The following is an 8,408-nucleotide window of genomic DNA, read 5'->3' as shown; positions in this document are numbered from 1 at the left end:
CATTTCAACCAGTGCATACTTTCCCAAAGGGAAGTAAATTTTTACAAGGTTGTACCATAAACACAACTTCGATGGAGGAGTTAAATTATATGATTAAAATTTAATATCATTAGTCTCCAATAGCTTTGTCCATCTCTTTAAAATAGAAACCTTCCTTAAAGGCAGACTGAATAAGTAATGTAGCAGGGCACTTTTTCTCCGATAAAGGGTCTGGAGAGCCATGATTAACTTTTGCCACTATAATTCTCCATTTGTCAGTCTTCTGTTACCTAATGACTTCCATTTCTATTGACACAGCCTTTCTTTAGATAAGTCATTAATGACTTGAGCTGAAAAACATGTTCTACTGACATTACAAATGTAATATGCATAAATTTTTAAATTCCCTTTTCAGTGGCTAATACTATTTCTAAGTACAGTCCATACAGGAGAGAGTGAAGAACTTATCTCTTTCTATAGCTCTAGCCCATTGGTTTTCTCATCCCTGAGGCTACACACAACAAAGCTTCTTCTCAATTGACACCACTGCAGGTGTGTGAGGATGGCTCTGCTGATTCTCCTGAGCCAGTCTGAACACCTCTCAGCATCATAAGCCCCTCTCTAGTTGCAAGGCTGCAATCCCCATACCATCCTTTGTATGTTCTCCAGTTTATCTATATCCCACTTAAAGAATAATATTCAGAATGAGCAATATAAGCCAAGTGCAAAAAAAGAGCAGATGTGCCTGTCTGTACTCCCTTCTCTTTTCTTCACTCATTCATTCATTCATTCAGCCAACTCAGATTGGTGCCATGCTGTTCACTGACAACAGAAAGATAAATGAGAAAGGTGGAGATTTAGACATGTACATATGTTGCAACAGTAGGATTCAGTTTCTTATCTCTTCCCCGGGAATGAGCTCATTCTAGGGGAGCAAGAGACTCATTCCAGGGGAGGCAATAAGAAAACCCTCTCAAAGGAGGTGATGGTTGAGTTGTTTATTGAAAGATGACAATGGATTTTCAAATTAGAGAAAGACATGAGAAATGGGAAAGGCATCCAGGTATGATTGGGAAATGCACAGACTCCAAAAAACAGGAAGGGGATATGGATCCACAGAGCCACAGGATGTCAGAACAGACTAACCAGAAAGCAGGAGCTGAGAACAAGGAGCTCTGCAGGTCTTGCTACCTGGTTCCCTATCATTGAATTCACCAGAGAGGCCTCACTGGAATCTAAACAAAGGAGTAGCATTTCCTCATGGTAGATAAACTATCAGGTAAGTAAGTCCAATGAGTATGCAGAGAAGAAAATGAAAAACCCCTAAGGGCAGGGGTGGAGACGCATTAGAAGCTTGGAGAATAGCGTCAGTGAGCCATGATGAGGCATGAATTCAGGCAGGGCTTGCAGTAAGCTGGTGGTGGAATGTACTGAACTTAGAGCCGGAGTTATTGTGGAGGCTGAGAGGAAGCGTTCCACGATAATTCCATGTTTCTGCCTTGAGTAATTAAAAGACTGGAGTTGCTCTGTAGGGAGGCAGAAAGCTTAGCAGGAAGCATGGGTTGGAAGAAGAGAAGCAGCTGAGTTTTAGGCAAAAAGAGAGAAATTATTCGGAAAAAAAATCAAGTATATTTTAGAAGATAATGTTAAAAGCAATGTCAATAATTTCTTATATAAAACATATTTATAGAAGTAAGATGTGGGAAGCACCTAGTGAATAAAATCAGATAACTTATGAAAACTCAGAAATCATTGTGTAGACTTTACATACAGCATATAAGTCTGAAGGACTTTCCATGTAAAAATTGAATTTACATTCCTGGAAGTTAAGAGCCTTCTTATAAATGTTTAAGTATGAATATTTTTATATAGATTTTCCTTTAGGTAGGTTTCTTCTCGATCAGACTAATTTGGGGAAAAATAATATTTGAACATATTAATAATTGGGAGCCTTTAGGGTTTTTTCATGAGAAGGAACTGAATTACCGAGGTTTTAACATATTTGATAAGCATCCTCAAGTGTCCTGGTTTCAGCTACCTCTCCCTTCAGAAGTGTTGCTTCATGTAGACACTCCACTCAGTTTTCTATCGTTTAATTACTAAACTCATGGGAAAAATAAAATTTTATCTCGTCATTTCAAACTCAGGCTTATACATGGAGATTGTTGATAAGGCTTCTTCAGTAAAATGACCCTTTCATCTTTTGTTCTCAAATGCTAATGTAAACAAAACAGTTGATTATTTTATATCCATCATAATCTTGACATTCATGGAAGGGAAGACTGCCTCTAGGGCTGAAAGAAGAGCAAAATAAGAAATATCACAGACGGGTCAGAGGGAGCACTTCTGTTGTGATTGGAGAAGCAGCCAGAGCCAGGCTCTGTGGCGGGCGTCTGGGAGGTGGCCCTCCTGGAGTGGAAGGCCATGCAGCACCCCGGACTTCCCAATTGCACCAGCCACAGAGTTCCAGAGCCTGGGCAGGAGCACCAAGCGAACTGAGAGGCCGCTCCCTGAGGGAGGCCAGCGGGTGTGGTACTTTCTTGAGGAACTGTGGAACAGAGTGGCCAATAGATACTCTTGTTATATATTTAATTTTTCAATCATGATTGGCACTTGTGGAAGCATTCTAAGAAGTAGGTGAGTAGGAGACAAACACATGGCCTAAGAAGCTTCTGAATAGTGTCTTCAGTGGAGTTCCTGAGATCATGGCTTCCACAGGCCCAACAGGACAAAAACTGTTTGAGGCATGCTTCCTCGGGGCAGTGAACATTCCATGGCCACCTGAGCAGACTTCTAGACTTCTCCAGCCTGGAATCACTCCTTCAGTGCAGATGCTTGTCCACCAAGAAAGCTCATTCCTTTTCCTTGACAGGTGTTCTTGGTTCTTCGAGTGCCTCACAGGGTCTTGCTCCTCATGCAGGAGACCTGGTGTCCCATCTTCCTCCTCTGAGTTCCTGCCCATCCCTCTTCCTTGACCTGCAGAGCTGTCTGTGAGCACTTCTCTTTTTTTCTCCTGTCAAATTCCTTCCTAGCTATGTTCCATCAGCTAAGTACAGGGAGTCTCCACATCGCTTCTGGGCCATAGTTCACACACAGGCCTGCCTGGCCTCTGTGTACAGCGGTGTCAGGCAGAGGTACTTTCCATCACCAGAAGTCCATGCCTGTCGGGGCAATGGGTAATCATTCTTGGAGAAAGGTGGGTTGAATGTGCAGCTTGTGCATCCCTACCTGTCAGGATCCAAGTCCATGAACGTGAACTATGCTGAAAGAGCAACCAACAGGCAGCCGCCCTGCACCTCCACGCCCTCCCTCTAGGCAACAGTACAGTCAGAATCTTAGCACGAGAGTATTTGTCAAGAAGGGTTCTTCCCTCATCCAAAATAACAGAGTGGGTACTTCTGCTGTCCTGAGTCCAGGACACACCTGAGGAGCATTGCCCTTTGGAGCTGGACACTGTTCCCTCGCACAGCCAGGAAGATGGTTGGCTGTCCATGCATCGGTCATGCCCTCAGTCAGTGGCTCTCATAGGACAGTCCTCTACCAGCAGTGGCAACACCACCCAGGCACTGGGCAGATTCTCAGACCCCACTGCAGAACAACCAAATCAGACACTCTGTGGATGGAGCCCAACAACCTGGGTTTAACGAGCCCTGCAGGTGATCCTGATGCCACGGTTCTCAAAATCCTGGGAGTCTGAGAAATGCCGCCTGTAATCTCAACACTTTGGGAGGCAGAGGTGGGCGGATCACTTGAGCTCAGGAGTTTGAGACCAGCATGGTCAATATGGTGAAACCCCGTCTCTATTAAAAGATACAAAAAAAAAAAAATTAGCTGGGCATGGTGGCGCACACCTGTAATCCCAGCTACTCGGGAGGCTGGGGCAGGAGAATCACTCCAACCCGGGAGTCGGAAGTTGCAGTGAGCGGAGATGGCACCATGAAGCTCCAGCCTGGACCTCACAGCGAGACTCCATCCGCCCACTCTACAAAAAAAAGCACATTTATGGGCTCCCACCTTCACCTACTAAATCAAAATGTCTAGGGACAAAGTCTAGAAAAGTGAGTCATAACAAACCCTCTGGGTACTCCTCATGCCCATCCGAGTGAGAGAACCACCACTCTATGCCACTGGGCCACTAGTGGAAATGGTCTCTGCAGACCTATGTCTTGCCCCTAGTCTACCTCATGCAGACAAATGCAAAGGTAATATTTCAACTGAAGACTGTGATTCTGTTTGTGGCCACCTGCCTTCATATAGAAAAAATGAGTAGGTGTATTATCTTGTCTGGGACCTGAAACTATATGGAAGGCCTGATGGACAAAACTTGAACAATTTTGAATCCCATCTGACCCCATAGTTAGTGCTGCCACATTTGGTACTGGTGCAGAAACTCTATTAGCTCAGAGAAAAGTAACCTACTGAAAACTTTCAGAGGTTTTCAGATCATCCATGCAGAGTATTTTCGCTTGTGTTTTGAATTGGTTTCTTTGCCAGCACAATTTCAGTGCAAATAGCTTGGCAACGCCTCATTGTTGCAATTGAACTGGATCCCATTTTTCCCTTTGATAACACCTTGCTGAGTTTCCCTCTGAAAAAGCCCCTCTGACAGCACATTTTCAGAATCCTGTTGCCTTTTCTATTATTGCTTAGCCAAAACTTTGGCACATGAATTTTAGCTGTTCTCCATAGTATCAACTGGGCATAGGCTATTGATCAGAGACCTGGGAGCACTGGCCATTTGCAGGCCCTGGATACCTTTGTTTCCCTGCTGGGTCTCTGGCCTACAACTCTGAACATTTCAGCAACCTCTTCCAGCATCTAAACACTCTTCTTCTGAGACCATCTCTGGGTTCCACTTGTGAGTGCATGGGAAAGAGCTCAGTGCCCTCACGCCCAGCAGAAAAGGGACTTTGTCCAATCTAGAATTATGTCTCTTGACTTTCATTTCTCCTTGCAGAAAATATTTATTTTCTTTTTTTTTCTTTTTCATTTGAGATGGAATTTTGCTCTTGTTGCCCAGGCTGGAGTGCAATGGCGCGATCTCGGCTCACCGCACACAACCTCCGCCTCCTGGGTTCAAGTGATTCTCCTGCCTCAGCCTCCTGAGTAGCTGGGATTACAGGCATGCGCCACCACTCCTGGCTAGTTTTGTATTTTTAGTAGAGACAGGGTTTTTCCATGTTGGTCAGGCTGGTGTCGAACTCCCGACCTCAGATGATCAGCCTGTCTCGGCCTCCCAAACTGCTGGAATTACAGGTGTGAGCAACCGAACCAGGCCGTATTTCATTATTTTTAAGATATCCATTCAGGCTGACTTATACACCAATATGCAGCTTCTGTCTTTCTCTATAGCATTTCGATATTCGTTGCCTGATTTTAAAAAAAAGATGTTAGAGGCAATAAAATCCAACTCACTAAGCACTAAATATGTTTGAATTTTTTTTAATATACTAAAGAATACCTTCCCGGCAGCCGTCATTTTCCTTGCAATGAACCTCATCCAGCTTTTGGACAATCCTTGTGATAAAAACAAGTTCTGTCTAAATTCTCCCTGTGTTTCAGGACTTGACACAGGGAGATGTACTGAGAATTATGCCTTTGGTTGACATGTCTAAAAGCTGAAAGAAAAAAACAGTTTGAAAGTGAAATACATGATAAAATAAATTTGTCTCACATGTTGTAAATATTCAATGAAAGCTTGAGCGAATAAATGAATGAATCAATTAAAATGTTTAATTAACAATTCCCCTTTTGAACTTAATATGGGAGATGCCTCAGAAAAAAATATGATACAAATTTAATTTGACTTTTTCCCACTCTTGTTTGAGACTTGCTTTCTGATTCACTGGTTGTTAAGCTTATTATCAGTCCTGGTAAATCCAGTCTAAGTGCCAATCAAAACACAGCCTTTTGTAAAGAAGATTGAAACTGTGTAAAAGTGTCATAAAATGTGGGCCTCAGGCCACGACTCTACTCAAGTTCTGAGGGACAGTTACTAAATTCTCAGTGACCTGGAAATCAAAGAAGGCAAGTCATGAACGAAATGTGTTTTTGAGTAAAATAAGGTGCCCACAAAGTCAAGCATTTTAACTTTTCCATTATTCTTTTATTTTTTAATATAGAAAGAAATTATTGATTCATTATAAACAAGAACTTTTTTTTTTTTTTTTTTTTTTTTTTTTGAGACGGAGTCTCGCTCTGTCGCCCAGGCTGGAGTGTAGTGGCGCGATCTTGGCTCACTGCAAGCTCCACCTCCCGGGTTCACGCCATTCTCCTGCCTCAGCCTCTCCGAGTAGCTGGGACTACAGGCGCCCGCCACTACACCCAGCTAATTTTTTTGTATTTTTAGTAGAGACGGGGTTTACACCGTGGTCTCGATCTCCTGACCTCGACCTCTTGATCCGCCCGCCTCGGCCTCCCAAAGTGCTGGGATTACAAGCGTGAGCCACCGCGCCCGGCCTAACAAGAACTTTTTTACTTGCATAAAATATTACTTTTTTGTATAATTAGTATCATGCCAAAATTGAATAATTTTGGGGAGAAATTAAAAGGATTACCTCTAAAGAATATACTGAAGAGAATAATAATAGGCCTAAGCAGAAATGAGAGATAAATCACTTCCGTCACTTAGATACCCTATGTCTAGGAATATATTAAGAAAAAAAAAACCTCCATTAGAAGAATTATTTGGCCTTGGGTAGAAAACCTAATTAAGAATTTATTTACTTTATGTCGATTACATAATTTAAAAATATTTTAAAGTTATAGTTAACATACAAATAACAAACATTAAAATACATACATTCATGTGTCTTACCATACATACATGTCTATAGTGGCAAAATACTGAATTAAAGTGATTATTCAGATGATTAACAATGAAATCTACTTCATATCCTTTACTCAACACTGTTTAACGAGTTTCTATCACCTGTGGAATAAAGTTCAAATCCTTCTAGGCTACACCTACTAAGCTGCAATGCTTTAACCAGTTGGAACAAGTATTTATTGAAGGTAGATCAATGAAATATCACTCTCTGATTCCTTTGTCTTTCATATTCCTCCAAATGGTCTTGGAATGCCTTTATTTGAAAAATTAAGAGGTAGAGTTTTTCAGTATTTTCTTATACCAATATTTTATAGAAATAGGAAAATTACAATTCTAAAAACTTCTATCCAACTTTCTTCAGCCGTGATCACACAATTGATTATAATTAGGCCTCCGTTTTGTGCACCTCTGCAGCGATTCACTTACAGCTTGATTGGGCTGCATCTCCATCTACTAACCATGATTAGGTCAAATATCGTTGATTGTATCTTTCTTTTGTAACAGTAAGCCTCGCTCTCATTGATGGACTCGTGCCCCTCCCTAGACGCCCTCAACCATCAGATGAGTAATTTTCCTATAAATAACTAACCTACTGCTTTATTTATTTTATATGCTTATTGTAGAAAAAGTTTAAATGTAGAAATACATGGAGAAGAAAATAAAAATCTAAATGCATCCATACCAAGGAACAATTATTCTAAATATGTTGCTGTAGTACATTCTACTGTTCATATTGAATTGAGGTACCAGGGCGTTCAGTCCACTGCATGTGTTTCTATACCAGAAGCATTTCCTGTGTCACTGCAATCTCCCCATACTCTATGACATGCACCACACAAAACGGAAAAAATATTAATTTATTTTGTAATTCAACCCTCAGATTAATTAATATTTATTGATTCCCTACCACTATTTTAGGCTCTGGGCTCATACCTGGGAACAAAAAAACTATACTTACTTGTCATATTATATATTTAAGTGCGTACTAAACATATACAATATATATACTTAAATGTATAATATAATATAAAATATATAATAAATATATAATATGACACGTAGGCTGATAAATGCTACAGAGAGAATACAGCCCATTAAGGTAATGTAAGCAATGTTAAATCTGTGCAATAAAATTATACATAATTATATATTTAACTTTTTGAATAAGCAAAAGTTAAAGACACGTGTGTTTAATAAATAAGCTTTCAGCTCCCCAACTTTTATGATATATATGCATGTATAGAAACACACATGTATAAACACGTATATTCTCTAGTTTTCATTAGTAAAATTTTGTTTATGTGTTGTGCTCTTCTCCTCAGAGAGATGATAAGTTTGAGATCTACCCGGAAATAATTCTTCATAAGATTGAAACCACATTCTAGAATACTCACACAGTATCAAGCCCTCACTGCAGTAATTTATCCATTTCCTGTCTGTGAGCAATTTATAAGCATGCCTTTTTCCTATAAAATAGGGATTTTTATAGTACTATTTTTTCTTAGAAACATTTTGCTTTAGTAACTGGCAATGTTCAGTTTCTTCACCTGAGTTGTGGTTGTTCCCTTTGATAAGTCATCAAGGCTTATATCTGTATACA

The sequence above is a fragment of the Hylobates moloch genome, unplaced genomic scaffold, assembly GCF_009828535.3.
Source record: "Hylobates moloch isolate HMO894 unplaced genomic scaffold, HMol_V3 SCAFFOLD_1, whole genome shotgun sequence".
Lineage (NCBI taxonomy): Eukaryota > Metazoa > Chordata > Mammalia > Primates > Hylobatidae > Hylobates > Hylobates moloch.
Note: the sequence above shows the minus strand (reverse complement) of the source record.